We start from the raw sequence: 24460 nt of genomic DNA, 5'->3' as shown, positions 1-24460 counted from the left end.
GGAAGTGGGTTAGGCTTAAATTTGTTGCATACTTGCCTTTTGATGCTCTCTTTTGCTTCAACTACTATTTCTTGAGAGTGCATCATTGAAATTACTGAGCCCATCTTAATGGCTATAAAGAAAGCACTTCTTGGGAGATAACCCATGTCTTTGTTTTACTACAACACTTTTGTTTTATATTTGAGTCTTGGAAGTTGTTACTACTGTAGAAACCTTTCCTTATCTTTATTTTATTGCATTGTTGTGCCAAGTGAAGTATTTGATAGCAAGGTTGATACTAGATTTGGATTACTGCGCAGAAACAGATTTCTGTCTGTCACGAATTTGGGCAGGGTTCTCTGTAGGTAACTCAGAAAAATCTGCAAATTTACGTGCGTGATCCTCAGATATGTACGAAACTTTCATTCAATTTGAGAATTTTCATATGAGCAAGTTAAGTGCCTCTGTAAAATTCGTCTTTACGGACTGTTCTGTTTTGACAGATTCTGCCTTTTATTTCGCATTGCCTCTTTTGCTATGTTGGATGGATTTCTTTGTTCCATTAACTTTCAGAAGCTTTGGGCAATGTCCAGAAGTGTTAAGAATGATTGTGTCACCTCTGAACATGTGAATTTTTGATTATGCACTAACCCTCTAATGAGTTTGTTTCGAGTTTGGTGTGGAGGAAGTTTTCAAGGGTCAAGAGAGGAGGATGATACAAGATGATCAAGAAGAGTGAAAAGTCTAAGCTTGGGGATGCCCCCGTGGTTCATCCCTGCATATTTTAAGAAGACTCAAGCGTCTAAGCTTGGGGATGCCCAAGGCATCCCCTTCTTCATCGACAACTTATCAGGTTTCTTCTCTTGAAACTATATTTTTATTCGGTCACATCTTGTGTACTTTACTTGGAGCGTCTGTTTGTTCTTGTTTTGTTTGAATAAATTCATGCTTGTGTGGGAGAGAGACACGCTCCGCTGTTGCATTTGAACACATGTGTTCTTAGCTTTACTTTTAATGTTCTTGGCGAAGGTTGAAAACTGCTTCGTTAATTGCTATATGGTTGGAAACGGAAAATGCCGCATGTGGTAATTGGTATAATGTCTTGAATAATTTGATACTTGGCAATTGTTGTGCTCATATAGATCATGTTTAAGCTCTTGCATCATGTACCTTGCACCTATTAATGGAGAACTACATAGAGCTTGTTAAAATTTGGTTTGCATGATTGGTCTCTCTAAGTCTAGATATTTTCTGGTTGAGGTGTTTGAACAACAAGGAGATGATGTAAAGTCTTATAATGCTTACAATATGTTCATATGTGAGTCTTGCTGCACCATTTTATACTTGAGTTTGCTTCAAATAACCTTGCTAGCCTAGCCTTGTATTGAGAGGGATTCTTCTCGTGCATCCAAATCCTTGAGCCAAAAACTATGCCATTTGTGTCCACCATACGTACCTACCACATGGTATTTCTCCGCCATTCCAAAGTAAATTGCTTGAGTGCTATCTTTAAACAATTCAAAAGTTATTACCTCTTATTTGTGTCAATGTTTTATAGCTCATGAGGAAGTATGTGGTGTTTATCTTTCAATCTTGTTGGGCAACTTTCACCAATGGACTAGTGGCTTCATCCGCTTATCCAATAATTTTGCAAAAAGAGCTGGCAATGGGGTTCCCAGCCCCGAATTAATTAACTTTCATAAAGTTACAAATAGACACTCCTCGATGGTATGTGATTGTTGGTCGGCACCCGAGGATTCGTTTAGCCATGGCTTGAGAAAGCAAAGGTGGGGAGGAGTGTCATCTAAATAAAACTAAAATAAAAAGGCACTCCTTCATGGTATGAGATTGTTGGCAGGCACCCGAGGATTCGGTTAGCCATGGTTTGTGAAAGCAAGTTTGGAAGGAGTGCAACCCAAAAATAAAATTTCATGGGAGCCGCTCTTTGAAAGTCTGTCTGGCAAGGGGGGTTAGAGTGCCCACTACCATTCGTTGACAACAACAAACACCGCTCAAAATTTTACTTTTTATGCTCTCTTTATGTTTTCAAAATAAAAGCTCTAGCACAAATATAGCAATCCCTGCTTCCCTCTGCGAAGGGCCATTCTTTTACTTTATTGTTGAGTCAGTTTTCCTACTTCTTTATATCTTAGAAGCAAACACTTGTGTTAACTGTGCATTGATTCTTACATGTTTACCTATTGCATTTGTTATATTGCTTTATGTTGACAACTATCCATGAGATATACATGTTGAAGTTGAAAGCAACCGCTGAAACTTATATCTTCCTTTGTGTTGTTTCAAAGCTTTCTACTAAGAATTTATTGCTTATGAGTTAACTCTTATGCAAGATTTATTGATTCTTGTCTTGAAAGTATTAATCATGAAAAGTCTTTGCTATATGATTCAGTTGTTTACTCATTGTCTTCATCATTGCTTCGAATCGCTGCATTCATCTCATATGCTTTACAATAATGTTGATCAAGATTATGTTGGTAGCATGTCACTTAAGAAATTATTCTTGTTATCGTTTACCTACTCGAGGGCGAGTAGGAACTAAGCTTGGGGATGCTTGATACGTCTCAAACGTATCTATAATTTCTTATGTTCCATGCTAGTTTTATGACATTACCTATATGTTTTGTTCACACTTTATATCGTTTTGATGCGTTTTCCGGAACTAACCTATTAATGAGATGCCGAAGTGCCAGTTCCTGTTTTCTGCTGTTTTTGGTTTCAGAAATCCTAGTAAGGAAATATTCTCGGAATCGGACGAAATCAATGCCCAGCATCCTATTTTTCCACGAAGCTTCCAGAACACCCGAGAGCCAGCAGAGGGGGGGCCACAGGTCCACCAGATGACAGGGTGGCGCGGCCAGGGCCTGGGCCGCGCCCCCCTATTGTGTCACCGCCTCGTCAGCCTTCTGACTCCGCCTCTTCGCCTATTTAAGGGTCCCTGACCTAAATCTTCGATACGGAAAAGCCACGATACGAGAAACCTTCCAGAGCCGCCGCCATCGCGAAGCCAAGATCTGGGGAACAGGAGTCTCTGTTCCGGCACTCCGCCGGGACGGGGAAGTGCCCCCGGAAGGCTCCTCCATCGACACCACCGCCATCTTCATCACCGCTGCTGTCTCCTATGATGAGGAGGGAGTAGTTCTCCATCGAGGCTGAGGGCTCTACCGGTAGCTATGTGGTTAATCTCTCTCTCTGTACCCCAATACAATGATCTCATGAATTGCTTTGCATGATTGAGATCCATATGATGAGCTTTGTATCACTATTAGTCTATGTGCTACTCATGTGATGTTATTAAAGTAGTCTATTCCTCCTTCACGGTGTAATGGTGACAGTGTGTGCATCGTGTAGTACTTGGCGTAGGTTATGATCATAATCTCTTGTAGGTTATGGAGTTAATTATTACTATGATAGTATTGATGTGATTTATTCCCCCTTCATAGTGTAAAGGTGACAAGTGTGTATGCTATGTTAGTACTCGGTTTAGATTGCAAAGATCTATTATGCTCTAAGGTTACTTAAATATGAATATCGAATGTTGTGGAGCTTGTTAACTCCGGCATTGAGGTGCTCTAGTAGCCCTACGCAACGAATGGTGTTCATTATCAAACAAGAGTATATGTAGCACAAAGGAAGAGAACTTATTTATTATGTGATCAATGTTGAGAGTGTCCATGATGGCGTGTAACTCACACATTCGTTGGGAACCCCAAGAGGAAGGTATGATGCGCACAGCAACAAGTTTTCCCTCAGAAAGAAACCAAGGTTTATCGAACCAGGAGGAGCCAAGAAGCACGTTGAAGGTTGATGGCGGCGGGATGTAATGCGGCGCAACACCAGGGATTCCGGCGCCAACGTGGAACCTGCACAACACAACCAAAGTACTTTGCCCCAACGAAACAGTGAGGTTGTCAATCTCACCGGCTTGCTGTAACAAAGGATTAACCGTATTGTGTGGAAGATGATTGTTTGCGTAAAACAAGTAGAACAAGTATTGCAGTAGATTGTATGCGATGTAAAGAATAGGACCCGGGTCCACAGCTCACTAGAGGTGTCTCTCCCATAAGATAAAAGCATGTTGGGTGAACAAATTACAGTCGGGCAATTGACAAATAGAGAGGGCATAACAATGCACATACATGATATGATAAATATAGTGAGATTTAATTGGGCATTACGACAAAGTACATAGACCGCTATCCAAGCATGCATCTATGCCTAAAAAGTCCACCTTCAGGTTATCATCCGAACCCCTTCCAGTATTAAGTTGCAAACAACAGACAATTGCATTAAGTATGGTGCGTAATGTAATCAATAACTACATCCTTGGACATAGCATCAATGTTTTATCCCTAGTGGCAACAACACATCCACAACCTTAGAACTTTCTCGTCACCGTCCCGCATTTAATGGAGGCATGAACCCACTATCGAGCATAAATACTCCCTCTTGGAGTTAAGAGCAAAAACTTGGCCGCAGCCTCTACTAATAACGGAGAGCATGCAAGATCATAAACAACACATAGGTAATAGATTGATAATTAACATAACATAGTATTCTCTATCCATCGGATCCCGACAAACACAACATATAGTATTACGGATAGATGATCTTGATCATGTTAGGCAGCATCACAAGATCCAACAATGAAGCACATAAGGAGAAGACGACCATCTAGCTACTGCTATGGACCCATAGTCCAGGGGTGAACTACTCACTCATCACTCCGGAGGCGACCATGGCGGTGTAGAGTCCTCCGGGAGATGATTCCCCTCTCCGGCAGGGTGCCGGAGGCGATCTCCTGAATCCCCCGAGATGGGATTGGCGGCGGCGGCGTCTTTGGAAGGTTTTCCGTATCGTGGCTTTCGGTACAGAGGGTTTCGCGACGAAGGCTTTAAGTAGGCGGAAGGGCAACGCGGGGGGCCACACGAGGGCCCCACACGCTAGGGCCGCACGGCCAAGACCTGGGCCGCGCCGCCCTAGTGTGGCGGCGCCTCGTGGCCCCACTTCCTTTCCCCCTCGGTCTTCTGGAAGCTTCGTGCAAAAATAGGACCCTGGGCATTGATTTCGTCCAATTCCGAGAATATTTGCTTACTAGGATTTCTGAAACCAAAAACAGCAGAAAACAACAATCGGCTCTTCGGCATCTTGTTAATAGGTTAGTGCCGGAAAATGCATAAATACGACATATAATGTGTATAAAACATGTAGATATCATCAATAATGTAGCATGGAACATAAGAAATTACCGATACGTCGAAGACGTATCAGCATCCCCAAGCTTAGTTCTGCTCGTCCCGAGCAGGTAAACGATAACAAAGATAATTTCTGGAGTGACATGCCATCATAACCTTGATCATACTATTGTAAGCATATGTAATGAATGCAGCGATCAAAACAATGGTAATGACATGAGTAAACAAATGAATCATAAAGCAAAGACTTTTCATGAATAGTACTTCAAGACAAGCATCAATAAGTCTTGCATAAGAGTTAACTCATAAAGCAATAAATCAAAGTAAAGGTATTGAAGCAACACAAAGGAAGATTAAGTTTCAGCGGTTGCTTTCAACTTATAACATGTATATCTCATGGATAGTGTCAATGTAAAGTAATATAACAAGTGCAATATGCAAGTATGTAGGAATCAATGCACAATTCACACAAGTGTTTGCTTCTTGAGGTGGAGAGAGATAGGTGAACTGACTCAACATAAAAGTAAAAGAAGGGTCCTTCAAAGAGGAAAGCATCGATTGCTATATTTGTGCTAGAGCTTTTATTTTGAAAACATGAAACAATTTTGTCAACGGTAGTAATAAAGCATATGAGTTATGTAAATTATATCTTACAAGTTGCAAGCCTCATGCATAGTGTACTAATAGTGCCCGCACCTTGTCCTAATTAGCTTGGACTACCGGGATCATCGCAATACACATGTTTTAACCAAGTGTCACAAAGGGGTACCTCCATGCCGCCTGTACAAAGGTCTAAGGAGAAAGCTCGCATTTTGGATTTCTCGCTTTTGATTATTCTCAACTTAGACATCCATACCGGGACAACATGGAAAACAGATAATGGACTCCTCTTTAATGCATAAGCATGTAGCAACAATTAGTGTTCTCATATGAGATTGAGGATATATGTCCAAAACTGAAACTTCCACCATGATTCATGGCTTTAGTTAGCGGCCCAATGTTCTTCTCTAACAATATGCATGCTCTAACCATTAAGTGGTAGATCTCCCTTACTTCAGACAAGACGTACATGCATAGCAACTCACATGATATTCAACAAAGAGTTGATGGCGTCCCCAGGAACATGGTTATCGCACAACAAGCAACTTAATAAGAGATAAAGTGCATAAGTACATATTCAATACCACAATAGTTTTTAAGGCTATTTTGTCCCATGAGCTATATATTGCAAAGGCGAATGATGGAATTTTAAAGGTAGCACTCAAGCAATTTACTTTGGAATGGTGGAGAAATACCATGTAGTAGGTAGGTATGGTGGACACAAATGGCATAGTGGTTGGCTCAAGGATTTTGGATGCATGAGAAGTATTCCCTCTCGATACAAGGTTTAGGCTAGCAAGGTTATTTGAAACAAACACAAGGATGAACCGGTGCAGGAAAACTCACATAAAAGACATATTGTAAACATTATAAGACTCTACACCGTCTTCCTTGTTGCTCAAAACTCAATACTAGAAATTATCTAGACCAAATATGCAAACCAAATTTTAGCAAGCTCTATGTATTTCTTCATTAATGGGTGCAAAGTATATGATGCAAGAGCTTAAACATGAGCACAACAATTGCCAAGTATCAAATTATTCAAGACATTTTAGAATTACTACATGTAGCATTTCCCGATTCCAACCATATAACAATTTAACGAAGAAGATTCAACTTTCGCCTTGAACATTATGAGTAAAGCCTAAGGACATATTTGTCCATATGCAACAGCGGAGCGTGTCTCTCTCCCACACGGTGAATGCTAGGATCCATTTTATTCAAACAAAAACAAAAACGAAAACAAACCGACGCTCCAAGCAAAGTACATAAGATGTGACTGAATAAAAATATAGTTTCGGGGAGGAACCCGATGATGTTGTCGATGAAGAAGGGGATGCCTTGGGCATCCCCAATCTTAGACGCTTGAGTCTTCTTAGAATATGCGAGGGTGAACCACCGGGCATTCCCAAGCTTAGAGCTTTCACTCTCCTTGATCATATTGCATCATTTCCCTCTCTTGATCCTTGAAAACTTCCTCCACACCAAACTCGAAACAACTCATTAGAGGGTTAGTGCACAATAAAAATTAACATGTTCAGAGGTGACATAATCATTCTTAACACTTCTGGACATTGCATAAAGCTACTGGACATTAATGGATCAAAGAAATTCATCCGACATAGCAAAAGAGGCAATGCGAAATAAAAGGCAGAATCTGTCAAAACAGAACAGTTCGTAAAGACGAATTTTAAAATGGCACCAAACTTGCTCAAATGAAAATGCTCAGATTGAATGAAAGTTGCGTACATATCTGAGGATCATGCACCTAAATTGGCATATTTTTCTGAGCTACCTACAGAGAGGCAGGTCGAAATTCGTGCGCAGTAATCCAAATCTAGTATGAACCTTACTATCAAAGATTTTACTTGGCACAACAAAACACAAAACTTAAGATAAGGAGAGGTTGCTACAGTAGTAAACAACTTCCAAGACTCAAATATAAAACAAAGTACTGTAGTAAAAACATGGGTTGTCTCCCATAAGCGCTTTTCTTTAACGCCTTTCGCCTAGGCGCGTAAAGTGTGAATCAAGTATTATCAAGAGATGAAGCATCTACATCATAATTTGCTCTAATAATAGAATCATAAGGTAACTTCATTCTTTTTCTAGGGAAGTGTTCCATACCTTTCTTGAGAGGAAATTGATATTTAATATTACCTTCCTTCATATCAATAGTAGCACCAACGGTTCGAAGAAAAGGTCTTCCCAATATAATGGGACAAGATGCATTGCATTCAATATCCAAGACAACAAAATCAACGGGAACAAGGTTATTGTTAACCATAATGCGAACATTATCAACTCTCCCCAAAGGTTTCTTTTTAGCATTATCAGCAAGATTAACATCCAAATAACAATTTTTCTATGGTGGCAAGTCAAGCATATCATAGATTTTCTTAGGCATAACAGAAATACTTGCACCAAGATCACATAAAGCATTACAATCAAAATCATTGACCTTGATCTTAATGATGGGCTCCCAACCATCTTCTATCTTTCTAGGAATAGAAGTTTCAAGTTTTAGTTTCTCTTCTCTAGCTTTTATGAGAGCATTTGTAATATGTTTTGTAAAGGCCAAATTTATAGCACTAGCATTAGGACTTCTAGCAAGTTTTTGTAAGAACTTTATAACTTCAGAGATGTTACAATCATCAAAATCTAAATCATTATGAGCTACAGCAATGGGATCATCATCCCCAATGTTGGAAAAAAATTCAGCAGTTTTATCACAAGCAATTTCAGCAGTTTTTGCAATTTCAGGCAGTTTTGTACGCTTTGCACTAGGGGTGGAAACATTGCCAACAACAATTATTTTACCATTGATAGTAGGAGGTGCAGCAACATGTGAATCATTATCATTACTAGTGGTGGTAATAGTCCAAACTTTAGCTACATTATTCTCTTTAGCTAGTTTTTCATTTTCTTCTCTATCCCACCTAGCACGCAATTCAGCCATTAATCTTATATTCTCATTAATTCTAACTTGGATGGCATTTGCTGTAGTAGTAATCTTATTATCAATATCCTCAGGTTTAGCAGCCATTTTATTAATTAAATAGGATTGTGACGCTGACATGTATGAGATTTGGGTTTCGGCATTTGAAATTTTAGTTTGCAAACCCGAAATCTCCCTATTCAAGTTTTCAAGTTGATTTCCTATATTTTTCAACAAGGTAGATTGTTCATTCATATTTTTAGTAAACAATTGATTTTGCTCATATTGTGATTGCATAAAGTTCTTAGTGGATCTTTCAATTTGTAGCATCTTTTCCTCATATCTACCATAAGAATTACCATAATCATTACCACTAGCAGGATATGGCCTATAGTTATTACCAGAATTGTTCCTATAAGCATTGTTGTTGAAATTATTATTTTTAATGAAATTCACATCAACATTTTCTTCTTGAGCAACCAATGAAGCTAAAGGAACATTATTTGGATCAACATTAGATCTACCATTCACAAGCATAGACATAATCACATCAATCTTATCACTCAAGGAGGAGGTTTCTTCGACGGAATTTACCTTCTTACCTTGTGGAGCTCTTTCCGTGTGCCATTCGGAGTAATTTATCATCATATCATCAAGAAGCTTTATAGCCGCCCCCAAAGTGATGGACATAAAGGTACCTCCAAGCAGCTGAATCCAATAAATTCCGCGAAGAAAAATTTAGTCCCGCATAGAAGGTTTGGATGATCATCCAAGTAGTCAGTCCATGGGTTGGGCAATTCTTTACCAAAGATTTCATTCTCTCCCATGCTTGAGCAACATGTTCATTATCTAATTGCTTGAAATTCATTATGCTACTTCTCAAAGATATAATTTTAGCGGGAGGATAATATCTACCAATAAAAGCATCTTTACATTTAGTCCATGAATCAATACTATTCTTAGGCAAAGATAGCAACCAATCTTTAGCTCTTCCTCTTAATGAGAAAGGAAACAATTTCAATTTTATAATATCACCATCTACATCCTTATACTTTTGCATTTCACATAGTTCAACAAAATTATTAAGATGGGCAGCGAGCATCATCAGAACTAATACCGGAAAATTGCTCTCTCATGACAAGATTCAGTAAAGCAGGTTTAATTTCAAAGAATTCTGCTGTAGTAGCAGGTGGAGCAATAGGTGTGCATAGGAAATCATTATTATTTGTGTTTGTGAAGTCACACAACTTAGTGTTTTCAGGAGTATTCATTTTAGCAACAGTAAATAAAGCAAACTAGATAAAGTAAATGCAAGTAACTAATTTTTTTGTGTTTTTGATATAGAGAGCAAGACAATAAATAAAGTAAAACTAGCAACTAATTTTTTTTGTGTTTTGATATAATGCAGCAAACAAAGTTGTAAATAAAATAAAGCAAGACAAAAACAAAGTAAAGAGATTGGATTGTGGAGACTCCCCTTGTAGCGTGTCTTGATCTCCCCGGCAACGGCGCTAGAAAATATGCTTGATGGCGTGTAACTCACACGTTCGTTGGGAACCCCAAGAGGAAGGTATGATGCGCACAGCAGCAAGTTTTCCCTCAGAAAGAAATCAAGGTTTATCGAACCAGGAGGAGCCAAGAAGCACGTTGAAGGTTGATGGCGGCGGGATGTAGTGCGGCGCAACACCAGGGATTCCGGCGCCAACGTGGAACCCGCACAACACAACCAAAGTACTTTGCCCCAACGAAACAAGTGAGGTTGTCAATCTCACCGGCTTGATGTAACAAAGGATTAACCGTATTGTGTGGAAGATGATTGTTTGCAGAAAACAGTAGAACAAGTATTGCGATAGATTGTATGCGATGTAAAGAATAGGACCGAGGTCCACAGCTCACTAGAGGTGTCTCTCCCATAAGATAAAAGCATGTTGGGTGAACAAATTACGATCGGGCAATTGACAAATAGAGAGGGCATAACAATGCACATACATGATATGATAAATATAGTGAGATTTAATTGGGCATTACGACAAAGTACATAGACCGCTATCCAAGCATGCATCTATGCCTAAAAAGTCCACCTTCGAGGTTATCATCCGAACCCCTTCCAGTATTAAGTTGCAAACAACGGACAATTGCATTAAGTATGGTGCGTAATGTAATCAATAACTACATCCTTGGACATAGCATCAATGTTTTATCCCTAGTGGCAACAAGCACATCCACAACCTTAGAACTTTCTCGTCACTCGTCCTGCATTTAATGGAGGCATGAACCCACTATCGAGCATAAATACTCCCTCTTGGAGTTAAGAGCAAAAACTTGGCCGAGCCTCTACTAATAACGGAGAGCATGCAAGATCATAAACAACACATAGGTAATAGATTGATAATTAACATAACATAGTATTCTCTATCCATCGGATCCCGACAAACACAACATATAGTATTACAGATAGATGATCTTGATCATGTTAGGCAGCTCACAAGATCCAACAATGAAGCACATAAGGAGAAGACGACCATCTAGCTACTGCTATGGACCCATAGTCCATGGGTGAACTACTCACTCATCACTCCGGAGGCGACCATGGCGGTGTAGAGTCCTCCGGGAGATGATTCCCCTCTCCGGCAGGGTGCCGGAGGCGATCTCCTGAATCCCCCGAGATGGGATTGGCGGCGGCGTCTCCGGAAGGTTTTCCGTATCGTGGCTCTCGGTACGGAGGGTTTCGCGACGAAGGCTTTAAGTAGGCGGAAGGGCAACGCGGGGGGCCACACGAGGGCCCCACACGCTAGGGCCGCGCGGCCAAGACCTGGGTCGCGCCGCCCTAGTGTGGCGGCGCATCGTGGCCCCACTTCCTTTCCCCCTCGGTCTTCTGGAAGCTTCGTGCAAAAATAGGACCCTGGGCATTGATTTCGTCCAATTCCGAGAATATTTCCTTACTAGGATTTCTGAAACCAAAAACAGCAGAAAACAAGAATCGGCTCTTCGGCATCTTGTTAATAGGTTAGTGCCGGAAAATGCATAAATACGACATATAATGTGTATAAAACATGTAGATATCATCAATAATGTAGCATGGAACATAAGAAATTATCGATACGTCGGAGACGTATCAGTCCACTAGTGAAAGTAGGATCCCTAGGCCTTATTTCCAATACTGCAAACACCGCTTGTTTACTGTTCTGCTGCATGTTTACCATCAACTGCACGCCAGCAAGCACTTTTCTGGCGCCGTTACTACAGCTCATATTCATTCATACCACTTGTATTTCACTATCTCTTCGCCGAACTAGTGCACCTATACATCTGACAAGTGTATTAGGTGTGTTGGGGACACAAGAGACTTCTTGTATCGTGATTGCAGTGGTTGCTTGAGAGGGATATCTTTGACCTCTTCCTCCCTGAGTTCGATAAACCTTGGGTGATCCACTTAAGGGAAACTTGCTGCTGTTCTACAAACCTCTGCTCTTGGAGGCCCAACACTGTCTACAAGAATAGAAGCACACGTAGACATCAGTGGGCCGGCCCAAGAAGGTATTGGGCCAGCCCAATTAGCATGTGGGTCCCACTTTCCTGCTATCGGGCCGGCCCATTTAGTACGTGGGGTCCACATTAGATCAAATGGGCTGGCCCAACAAGCCAGTGGGCCGGGCCAAAAGCACGGTTGGGTCCCACTTTCCTGTTAAAGGGCCAGCCCATTTAGTATGTGGGGTCCACCATATAGCAAGTGGGCCGGCCCAACAAGATAGTGGGCCGGGCCAAAAACACAGGTGGGTCCCACATTCCAGTTAAAAGGCCGGCCCATTTAGTATGTGGGGTCCACCATATAGCAAGTGGCACTACAAGGAAAAGGCCTACCGCCGGCGAACCTAAAAGGCCCATTGCCGGCGCACCACGAGCCCGCCGGTGCGAACGGGCCGGTGATAACTGGCCACTGCCGGCGCACCAGGCAGTGCGCCGGCGATAGGATGGATACTGCCGGCGCGCCATCGATGATTCGCCGGCAAAGGACAAGTTCCACCGGCGCACCAGCAGCTGCGCCGGCAGTAGTGCTTCTAGCACTGGCGCATGCCACGTGCGCCGGCAGTAGGTCATTTAGGTGCGCCGGCAATAAATTCGAAAATTCTTTTTTCAGCTTTTTTCCAGCATATTAGAATACATATTTTACAGCAGTATATATTTACAACACAGTTCATATTTATACAACAGAACATGCAATATGAGAAGCACATAGAGAGCCAAGTCTCATTTCGGTATCAATACACAAATACGCTAGTCTCGTTTCGGAATGGTGATTCATACAACACATGTGCATATGCAACACCGAAGGACGAAGTTTCACAAAGTTAGAAGTCTCGTAGTCGTCACAAGTGTCGTCATACACCTCACAATGTAGCTCCTAACCTGAACTACAATCACATAGAACATGACCAACATGGTCACGATGACCATCATCACGAAGGCCATGGTCTTCATCCGGTTCCTCCTCATGTCCTTCATCTCTCCCGCTAGATAACGGGCGTATCTTCCTTCCGCCTCCACCCTAGTGGGGTATCCCTTGTAGCTGTTGCCGCTGAAGCGGTGCACCTATCTCCGACAGTCCTCCCGCTCGTCGTAGACTCCAGGAACCCTCCCCTTGTACACGACATATGTCGTCGGCATCTCCATGCACAAGACAAGTAAAACGTTAGTACCAATGCAATGAACAAGTGCCAACTCAAATAAGAGACAAGTAGTATGAACTAAATAGCATGTGCCTCATACTTTGTTGGTCGAAATAAATAATAACATACAGGGATGGGGTCAGCGAGGCTAGGTAGGATGCACAATAGATTGATATTTGTGGCCATCACACCAAGCCTCACTGGCCCCACCTCGGAGTGTACAAGTGACCAAACATTTTAATCATCGGCCAATGCAATTAAGAAGTGCGAACTCAAATAAAAGACAAGTAGTACGAATTAAATAGCGTGCCTCATACTTTGTCGGTCGAAACACATATTAACATCCAGGGATGGAGTCGGTGAGGCTAGGTAGGATGCACAATAGATTGATACTTGTGGCCATCGCACCAAGGCTCACCGGCTCCACCCCCGAGTGTACGAGTGACCGAACATTCTAATCATCGGCGAACTCCAAATACGAGGCAAGTAGGGGTCGAGTAAATGCAAATAATTATTAAGGTATCTACGCCATAATCTTGAAATATATAGCAAAGTAAATGAAACTATAGACACATGTTCACATGCACATCCATACAACTAAATAAAAGCAACAAGTCGATTCTATGGGAATATGTAGCAAGTATTACAATACGGAAGTTCAAAGACATATCGTTCAAGCTTTAGCAATAGTGTTCCCGTCGTAGGATCAGGTTGTACGCCTAGGGGGGAATGGACGGCAGCCCTCAAGCGTGTTGAACGGCCTCTCATCACGCGACATCTCCAAGCGGAGTTCTATCTCGTCATTAGGTGGTAGAATGTAGCCGTAGAAGAACTCGCCAGACCTATTGTTGACATCATGCACGAGTATCGTGCAAATGAACTGCTGGATGCGACCCCAGTTCTTTCTAATCTCTCTATCAGGGGCATCCGCCATGTTTCCAAACCTCTTTCTGAGATTCTCTGGCAGCAACATGTCATCTGCGTACTTTATGTACTCCTGCATCCGAAGGATGGCGTACCACGCGTCCATCCCATTGTCTTCCTTCGATCGCTCGAGGCGGGGAAGTTGGTTGTGTGGGTTAAGACCAAGCCTCCTCGGGATTTCCTCTCTACTTTGAGGGGGCCTGCCTTGTTGGCGAAGCCGGTGAGAGCATCATTGAGAAGGGCCCCGATGTGGGAGTAGTCTTTCTTCTTGTCCCTACCCGAGTCGAGATAGACTGCATGCGAGTGTTGCGGGTGCACGACGATGAGGGTGCGAGAACTTGTCTCTGCGGAAAACACACGGATTAACCTTTGGAAATGCAAATGGAGATATACGATAGAATGGTGATGGGGACTAGCGAGTGATTACTTACTCGGGGAAGTAAGGGATGAGAATGGCGCCCTTCTTAATGTTCGCCAGCATGAAATCCTCGACCTGCTGGGTGGCAATCGCCCGATCCCCAGGGTTGCAGATGATGCTCTCCCGCATATAGAAGGGGTCCATTATCGCGATGGTCGGCGTCCCCTCCTTAACGATCTGGGAAGACAAGCTAAGAGCAACTAGGCGAACCACACTAAAGTGGAGCATTTTGCATGCGAAAGATGCTGAAGATGTCATTGAACCGGATGAAGCACAAGTCCGCGGGGTACTTCTCGACGAAGTTCATGCCAGTTGGCACCTTCACCACGAAGAGAGGGTAACTAGGATCTTTTGATTTGAGAAGCTGCTTCTCCAAATACTGGACTTGGTTATGCAAGCTCGCCATATCCCCGGTGAGTAACTTGAGGACATGCTCCGGCAGCATCGGTTCACCCAAGTGATGCAGAGGTCGCCAATTGGTTGGCAACTTGTCAAGGAGTGCCACCTTGTCCTTGTCTTTGGCCGCCGCCTTGTCTTTGGCATCCTTCTTATTTGGCCTCTTCCTCTTCTTGGGTTGTAGTACTGGACCATCTTCCATCGCCGTAACCGTAGCACGGAGTGTGTTTGGGCTCAGCATCTTTTTGACGGCGGCGGCGGCGACCTCCTCAGGATTTTCCTCCTCAGCCGTTTCTTGAGAATCGAACAGCTTCTTGGAGCACACATATTTCGAGGCCGGCGCATCCTCATGGACAACTTGTGAAGACGTAGGAATATCCCATTGGAAGTCGTCACGTTCGTATTCATCGGCCTCTGGCGCCGCTGGCTGTTGTGGTGGGGCGCTGACCTCTGGCGCAGCTGGCCGTTGTGGTGGGGCGATGACCACCGGCGCCGCTGGCTGTCGTGGAGGGACGCTGACCTATGGCGCCGCAAGGTGCTTGTCATTGCTTGTCGTCGACCCCGAGTAGGTGTTGATCCTAATTAGGGTCTTCGGCCATAGCAGTACCCAACCCTTCAGTGAGGCCAGATTCAACGGGCTATCGTCATCGGCACCATGCGGTTGATTAGGAGGAAACAAATCCTCATAGCCCGGTAACGCCCGATCCACTTCAACCCGGTAAACGTCATCCTCCATATCTCGTGTGTGCCACTTCTTATCCAGGGGCCGAAGGATGGACCCCTCGCGACGTCTTTGAGTTCGCAGTTTACTCTCATCAGGAAGGTGCATGGCGTTGAGAGCGCCTGCGAGAACATGTGTATGGCGTTAGAGAGAGGGCAAGGATGACGAAACTAATATATTAACTTGATGTACACATTAGTTAATTACCATGAGGGCGTTGAGCTCCGCTAATGTCGACGGGCCGGCACATGCGGCGGCGGGCGTGCAAGTGACGGAGGGGCTGCTAGCCGGCATGGACGGTGAATCCCTAGCACCATCGACATTGCCGGCGGCCGGAGGAGTCTCCATTATAACATTGTCATTGCCGGCGGACGGCGGCGCCATCGAGTTGCTGCCGTCGAAGCTAACCACTTGCATTTTGGGGGGGGGGGCCTTGTTTGCCACCCTCATACCACGCGTGTAGAGCGTCGAAATCTGCTTGGACTGAAGCGGCGACTTGAGCTTTGACTTCAGGTACGAGCGTAGCTTTGAGTTGCGGTAACAGTTGCGGTACCAAACCAGCTTGGACTTGGGCTAGGATTGACTCCCTCATTTCCTCCGCCTCCCGCTGCTTCCTCTCACTACGCGCATTTTTATCGGACGCAGACGACAAGCCGTAGTGACCATGCTTGTAGCCTGTACCGGCGCCAGCCACACGGCCTCTATGCAGCCTTCTCGTCGGTGAATGCTCATTAACGATGTTTAGCGCCCGTACGAGAGGCTTGTCCCGAGCTACCCTGCCCGTCGACGCCCGGGAGGAGGAGCCTTCGTCACATTGAGAAAGTCTTTGTCTTTCTTCTTCCTGCGGAAGAAACGCGAACCATTTAGAAATGTTGCTACTATTATATGAACGATACTTGATCTAATTAAACCGGTAAATTGCTTACCAGTTTTTTCTCCAACGCCAGGACCTTCTTGTCGTTCGTGAACCAAATTATATCGGTTATGACCTTCGGGTCCGTGACAAGTTCCCCGGTTAGTTTCTTCTTATGGTACCGGGACCTGATGAATCTTCTTTCAAGCGGGTCCTTGTACTTGAGCCAGGGGTTCTCAATGCCGGCATTTACATACCCCTCGTCCTCCTTCGCCCAATAGGGCTCCTGTCCCTCGTACCCACGGCTCCCAAGGTTGTGGTTGCCGATGTTAAGCTCCCGCATTTCCTTCCCCCACAACTTGCGATTCTTGGTTGCTTGTAGCTCTTCATTGGCCACAAAAGCATCAAAGTCCGCCTGGGAGACATGCGGAAAGGCGGAGTGGACCTCTTCGAAACCTTTGCCCTCAGCAATCAGCTTTCGCACCATGTACTTATAGCTGCTGAGGTGTTTGGTGAACTTCAGGAGGGCTTGTGAGTTCACAATGTTGTTGGTTTGATGACTGGAGGCGTAGTCGCCTAGGAACTTGTATCGTGCGTGCAACCTCGCAATGAGCTGGGCTCGCAAAGGCGCTTTGTTCTCAGCTCGGAGGTCCGTCTCGTTGAGATTGACGACCTCTCGGAGGATACATGCCAGTTGGTTGCCGTACCCCTTGGCAACATCCTTAGGCTCCACCGGCAAACCACTGGCGGGGTCCACCTCTTTTATTGTATCTCTGCCGGTGGCGACCGTGTTTTGGCGCCTTGCCTTCCACGGCCTCTTGGAACCACTTGTCCCGGTGCCACTACTCCCGGCGGCGCCGCTAGGATCGTCGCCGCTTGCCTCGCCGCCACCCCCGGCGGCGCCGGTTGCCTCGTTGCCGCTTGGCTCGTCGGCACTACCCCTAGCGTCATCCTCCATCTCATGGTCCTCGTCGCCGCCAACACCAGCTGCCTCGACATCCTCCTCCGTCCTAAAGAAATGCCTATTGTAGTGCTCCTCTAATTGTTCTTCAGATGCCATGGTGGCTTGCACTAATAGAAGATGAAAAAGAGTTAGAATTCACGGAAAAATTCGGCATGACCTTTGCTAAAAATTGGTCATGCCGAGTGCTAGAATTGCCGGAACGGAAATGAATCGACATTCCGGCACTCAATAGCAACTCAATCCCTGTAACATAAATGCAAACATATATATAACAACTTCATTTTCACCGGAGCTCAACCATCACCATAATCAGCATGTTCATTTAGCTCAACCATCACCATAACCATAACCATAACGAGCAACATGCACAAGCAGCAGCATGCATAGCATCGGCATTTAAATACCACCAGTAGCATTTCCACTATAATAAAAAACCCCAATTCATTTCCAGAGAACCATGTACATCATTTTCATTTTGTTTTAAATGAACCAGAGAATGAATTAAACCCTAAAGTGTTCATTTCATCATTTTTTATACCAGTAGCTACTGAATTTTTCATGTAAACCATCAGCACAAATCATTTATGAACTAAATAACCATAATCTAAAGCTCACAAGAATCCATCAAGTAAAATTTGCTAAATTTATTTACAACCAGTGAGCATGCATGAATATATGTATACAGTTAACATCAAATCTGGCCCAGTATTTGTAGTTCTCAAATTATGTTTACAGAACCAAAGGAGCCCAGTAGCATTCTTTCTTTTTTGATCCATTGATCCAGAGAATAAATGCAGTAGCATTTTTAAACCAGAGAACACCAGTCAAGATGCTAGCATTTTCTGGGCATTTTATAAATGGTATAGTGAACTAAACCTGCTGCTTCTTTACCTACTGCTTATTTACCTAAAAAAATGGAATATTGCAAGCATTTTCAGACACACCATGTCTTGTCATGTGCACCAAACCAGAGAATGAATTCATTTTAGTGCTCTGTCAAATTTCAAACCAGAGAATCAATATGAGGTAGCATAGCATTAATTACCTAGCAATAGCACTGCACTTCAAATATTTCAGAAATTAGTAGCAGTAGCACTGCACTTCAAATATTTCAGAAATTAGTAGCAGTAGCACTGCACTTCAAACCAAGTATTTCATCTAAACCAAGCTACTGCATTTTGCATTTCATTTTTTTTCAAACTAGAGAACAAATTCATTTTCATTTTCATTTAATCAAGAATGGAATACTTCCTACTGCCTAGTTCTTCTCCAACTAGCATTTCATTTTCCTTTTTCAAACCAGAGAACAAATTAAAACCTGAGAAATAGCATTCTCTAAGAGAAATAGCATTTTAGGATTTTTCAACTAACAAATTCAAACCAGAGAACACATTTTTAGCATTCTCTAACAAATTCCAACCAGAGAACAAATTTTATCAACTAAACCTACTAATACTAGCTACTGCTACTGCTAGAATTTTCCATTTAGTTATTTCTATATCACCAAAACAAGAGAACAATTTTTAGCATTTAACTAAATCAATTAAATGAAACCTACTGCTAGCATTCAAAATTTTATGTATAACTTATAATGAAAAATTGAAACCTACTGCTAGAATTTGAAACCAATTTTTAGCATTCAAAAATTGAAACCTACTGCTAGCTAAACCACCCTATTTGCATTTAACTAAACCAAACAATTGCCAATTTTTTCAAACGAGAGAACCAATTGGTTTAGGGTTGAACAAATTCAAACAAGAGAACCCTATTTCCAATTTGAACAAGGAAATTGCAATATGGTTCATTTAAAAATTACTACATTTTCATTTGCAATTTCGTTAGGGCTACTGCAAGAACTGCAAGAACCCTAATAGCAATTTCGTTAGGGCTACTGCAAGAACTGCAAGAACTAAACCAATACCAATTTCGGAGGCAGGGAGAGGGGAAGAGAGAGGGGAAGGAAGAAGGGGAGGGGAGGGGAGGTGGAGGAGGTCCTGGCGGCGTTGGGGAAGAAAGAGGGGAAGGGAGAGGGCGGTTCTTACCGACGGTGGCGACGGTGGCCGGCACGCGTGCGACGCCCTCCTCCTCCGCGTGCGACGCCCTCCTCCTCCTCCGGTGGCGACGGTGTGGAGACGCCTTCTCCTCCTCCTCTCGGCGGCTCTGCTCCTCTCGGCGGCTCGGCGGCACGGGGGCAGGTGCAGGACGGCGGCGGTTAGCTAGGGTTCTGGCGGCGTCGAAGGAATGGGGAAGAAGGAGAAATCGAGTCGGTGTGTGGTTAAGTCCCAAGTATACACGGACTAGACTTATTGCCGGCGCACCAGGGCTTTGGTGCGCTGGGGACAGGTGGACCCCCGGCGCACCAAAGCCCTGGTGCGCCGGCAATAAGTCTAGTCCGTGTATACTTGGGACTTGGCCCAGATCACCTGCAATCCCCAACTCATATTTTCTTTTGTTTTTCTTTATTTCTTTTCTGGCCTTTTCTATTATATTTATGTTCTTATCTTTTCAAGATAATAGCAAGAAATATGCATGTGTTATATATGCAAAAACAATTTCAAAATCTTAATTAGGCATTACAAAAAAATATGAGTTATATATTACATACACAAAATATTGACCAACACAATATTAATTAGTCATACATAAAATATTGGCCATGACCATATGAGTAGTTATGAATTACACAAAATATGAGTTATAGATTGCAAATAAAGTTTTACATCATCGATTGAGAAGAGTGTTTCGCTTTCTTCTTGCTTTTCTTGCTCGTCGTTGAATAATTTAGCCCCGTGTCGTGACTTCTTCTTTTGAAGGGTCGACCTGACCTCGGTAGCGTGGTCCTGCTTCTTCTTGTGGTGTATGTTGTGTCTTCATCCTCGGATTCTTCCATCATTGGGTCTCCGACTTGTCCTTCGAAGTCTTCCTCGTTGGCGACTCCATCCATTCCGACGATGGTCCTCTTGCCTCTCCTCACGATAACACGACTAGGCCTGGATGGGTCGGTTATGAAGAAGCATTGGTGCACGTGTTCTGCCAGTACCCATGGCACATTCTGCGCGGTGGCGTTCGTGGACTTTGATTTGTTGGCTTCGGGTAGAAACATGGTGGTGAAATATCGGTCTTCTTTTGTGACGCTCTTAGCCCATCTGATACGGAACATCGGCACTTTCTCCCCAGCGTAGCTAAGCTCCTAGATTTCCTCGATTCTTCCGTAGTATCTAGTATTTACATCACCCGTCCAGGAATCCATCGTTACCCCTGAGTTCTGGTAAACACTTGTTCTTGTCTTTTTCTTCCGTGTAGAATGTGTACACGTTGATATCGTACGCTTGGTAGGTCATGATGTTGGGCGCGGGGCCATGTGACAAGGCCAATACTAGTTTATCCTTGTCAGAATCCATTGGTGGGGGATTAGCATCAATGTGGTCTTTGAACCAGCGCGCGAAAGAGGAGTTGTGCTCTCTGTATAATTCTACTTCCGTCATCATCGGCTTGCCACTGTTCTCTATCATGGTTTTGTGCTCTTTCAACCAAGGATCGATCAAGTCAATGTGTTGTAGCGCTACTAAGTTGGCCCTGTCAAAGTCGGAAGTCCGACCAGACATGTGCACGTGCAGTTCCTTCCTTCCATTTTTGTGGCCTACTCCCTCGAACCTGCGGAGGTGCTTGTTTTGAGGCAAACCAACAGGGTCCTCGATGTCTAGATAATTCGTGCAGAAAGAGATGCACTCTTCGGTGAGCCAGCCCTGGACGATGCTTCCATCCGGTGTGACCTGTTACGAACGTATCCTTTAGTGACCGCATTCATTCTTTCAAACGGCATCATGTTGTGTAAGAATGCCGGCCCAAGACTGACGATATCATCCATGATATGGACCAACAGATGGACCATCACGTCAAAGAATGCAGGCGGGAAGTACATCTCAAGCTCACATAGGATCACCACGATCTCTTCCCGGAGCCTTGCGAGTTTCTTCACGCTTATCGACTTCCGAGTTATGACGTCGAAGAAGTTACAGAGCCCGATCAGCGTTGCACGGACATGGTCATCCATTATACCTCGGATCGCAACCGGAAGAATCTGCGTCATCATCACGTGACAGTCATGAGACTTCATGCCGCTGAAGTTTCGTTTCTTGGGGTCCATGTATCCGCTTATTAGCCCGGAGTAACCGAAGGGCACTCGACTCCTAGAAGGCAATTGAAAAATTGATCGACCTCGGCCGGACTAAAAGTGAAGCAGGAGGGGGACGAGTAATAGTCCGGCTGCTTAATCCTTTTGCGCTTCGACCGCCGTCCGCCTCCTCCTCCGATTGTCCCTCTTGGGCCGGCGGGATCCGAAGCTCTTCCACGATGCCCAAAACTTTCAGGTCGTGTCTTGCTTTCGGCCCATCTTTGGTCCGGTCCGGCATGTTGAGAAGAGTGCCAAGCAAGCTCTCGCACACGTTCTTTGTAATATGCATGACATCAAGGCGGTGAGGTGTATCGAGAATTTTCCGATGACGGCAAGTCCCAAAACACGGACCTCCTTTTCCATACACCAATGAGCGGCGTCGTTTCCTTTTTCTTCTTCTTCTTCTCTCCAGGCTTTTGACGAATCTTTCCCGGCGCAGGGCACTCCTTCCAACCTTTCAGTAATGTATCGATCTCTTCGCCGCTCTTCTTACGTGGAGGTCCTCGGGGTTCATTTGTACCATCGAACAGATCTCCACGCTTTCTCCATGGGTCAGTCTTGTGTAGCCACCTTCGATGCCCCATGTAAACTGTTTTCGAAGAGCCGGGATCCTTACCAAGCTGCAAAAACATCGTCTCTTTCATGCACCTGACACATGCCTTGTGTCCATGGCACACCTGGCACGAAATGTAACCGTATCCGAGGTAGTCCTGCACCGTCGTGATCAACGCGGCTCTCAGAGGGAAATATTCTTCCGCTACGGCATCCCATGTATCTACCCGTTCCTCCGCCCACAACGTTTCAAGCTCCTCCTTTAATAGTTCGAGATACATGTTGATATCGTTTCCTGGCTGTGTCGGCCCTTGAATTAGCATACTCATCTGTATGTACTTCCTCTTCATGCACAGCCAGGGCGGGAGGTTGTAGATCCATACAAACACGGGCCATGTGCTATGTGTGCTGCTCTGGTTTCCGAACGGATTGAATCCGTCCGTGCTCGCACCCAACCTGATGTTTCGGGATCTGCCCCAAAACTTCCGAATTCATTGTCTAATGCTTTCCACCGGCTTGCATCCGAAGGGTGCGTCGGCACTCGGGTGCTCAATCCGCTCTTCATCATTCAACACTGCCTCCTTTCTTTCTGCGTGCCAGCGCATGAGCTTTGCTTCCTTGCGGTCCGCGTAGAACCGTTGAAGCCGGGGGCGAGCGGGAAGTACCACACAACTTTCCGAGGAGCTTTCTTCTTCCCTTTCTTGTACCGTTCAGCGTCACACACGGGACATTTGGTCTTGTCCATGTGCTCCTTGCGATACATGATACGGTCGTTGATGCGGGCGTGATACTTTTCGTGGGGTAAGTCGAGAGGGCACGTGATTCTCTTGGCCTCGGCTAGACTACCAGGACACGTGTTCCCGGTAGGAAGGAGATCTTTCACGTATTCCAGGATGTCGTCGACGCTTGTGTCCGTCCATCCATGTTTCGCCTTCATCTGCAGCACATCGAGAGCTACTCTCAAGCGAGACTCCCCCAACCCGCGACCTGAGTCGTACAACGGAGTATTCGAGTCTATCTCGAGTTGCTCAAGCTTTGATTTCCGCTTGCCGCCTTTCGTCTTTTTGAGAAGCAGATCTTGAAGATGAGGGTCCCGCACGACTGAAGCTAGCGGCACCTCCTCGTCGTCGTCAAGGTTATTGTCGTCGTCAAGGTTATTGTCGTCGTCAAGGTTATCGTCCTGTGCGACAAACTCTTAATCGTCATCAATATCATGATGCCCTCCTTCTTGCCGGCCATTATTACCACCTGCCGCCGTCGCCCCATTGACCTCCGCGCCATCATCACTCATCCATTGAGTGTGTCCATGCATGAAACCATTAGTGAGAAGGTGCCCCCGCAATTTGCCTGAATACGGGTCAAACCATTTCCCTCGTTTGCATCTCCGGCACGGACACAATACCTCCGTGCGGTTATTTTCATACATGTCGATGATCGCGTGTTTCAGATATCTCATCACGATGCTTTCACTCATCTCGATAACCATTATCGCCTGCATGGTAAGATTACATAATTGATTAGAACCATGCATCCGTCGGTAGTTTTCACGGAAAATTTCGGCATGACCTTCCTACACGGTAGGACATAGGAGCGCCAGAAATGTGCCGAAACGGAAACTTAAAGAATCAACATTGCGGCGCAACGTTGGCAACTCATTTTCAACGCCAACACACACACAAGCACAAGCACAACATATATATATGCCACACACGAGAGTTTTGCTTCAAATGTCCAACATACGTCGATTTCATTCCTTAATTTGTTCATTAATCACCTATTTGTTTGATATATTCGTTGATGAGATCGAGACGACGCGCCGCGACAATGGCGTATGGAAGCCGACTTTCTAGATCTAGAACTAGATCTAGATTGAGCGGTCAATGCGCGATAGATAGATCTAGATCTACATAGGGATGTGGGAGATGCATGTAGGAAGGGAAGACTTGCTCAAAAAATATGATTTTGTTTGGTCAAATTGGCTAAAGTTGGGGTAGAAATGGGCAAAAATTAGGTGGTTTGGGAGAAGGGTCGGGTTATGTGGATGAGGAGTGAGTGGAGTGG

Source organism: Lolium rigidum, chromosome 3, assembly GCF_022539505.1.
Source record: "Lolium rigidum isolate FL_2022 chromosome 3, APGP_CSIRO_Lrig_0.1, whole genome shotgun sequence".
In the NCBI taxonomy this organism is placed as follows: domain Eukaryota; kingdom Viridiplantae; phylum Streptophyta; class Magnoliopsida; order Poales; family Poaceae; genus Lolium; species Lolium rigidum.
Note: the sequence above shows the minus strand (reverse complement) of the source record.